Source organism: Egretta garzetta, unplaced genomic scaffold (genome assembly GCF_000687185.1).
Source record: "Egretta garzetta isolate BGI_Z169 unplaced genomic scaffold, ASM68718v1 scaffold66, whole genome shotgun sequence".
Lineage (NCBI taxonomy): Eukaryota > Metazoa > Chordata > Aves > Pelecaniformes > Ardeidae > Egretta > Egretta garzetta.
Genome location: NW_009259856.1, coordinates 94643 through 95285, shown reverse-complemented (window position 1 = coordinate 95285; position 643 = coordinate 94643).

Here is a 643-nt window from a genome sequence, read left to right as displayed (position 1 = left end):
ACCCCCCCCGCACCCCGGCGGGGGGGGGGGGGGGGGACAGGGCACGGCCTGGCTGGCACGGCAGGATGATGGCACATAGAGGGACATGCAAATGCAAGCAGGACCCCACCGTCCTGGCTGTGACTTGCAGTGCCCGGGCAGGGAGGGACACAGCGCTCTGTCCCATCTTGCCACCACCCTGCTTACACCTTCACTTACATCTTCTGCCTGTCATGGAGCCACGGGCCCCAAAGGGTGCCTGGGCATGGGGCTGGCTGCTAGGGTGGCTCCATCCAGTGGTGTCCTTTAACAGAGCAAAAGGGCGAGAGGGGAAGAAACAGCCGGAGCTCTGTCAGGCGTGGGAGCGCCCAGCCGAGCTCCTGGTGGTGACTGGTCACTGGTGCAGAGGACTGGGAGCTGCACAGGGGCTGTCACTCAGTGCTGGGGTGGCTTTGGGGGCAGCAGCAGACCCCAGGCTGCTCCGTGCCGGGAGCTGCCCCTGGGGAGCCCCCAAGCTGCTCTCCCTTCCTCCTCCCAAGCACCTCCCGGGGCAGCCCAGTGCCCAGGTGGGAGCTGGTGGGGTCCCGGTGCTGCTCACTGGCAGAGCCCAGCACATTGCCCCATCCCACCTCTGGCTGCAGGTGGCAGGTCTGTCCATCCATCC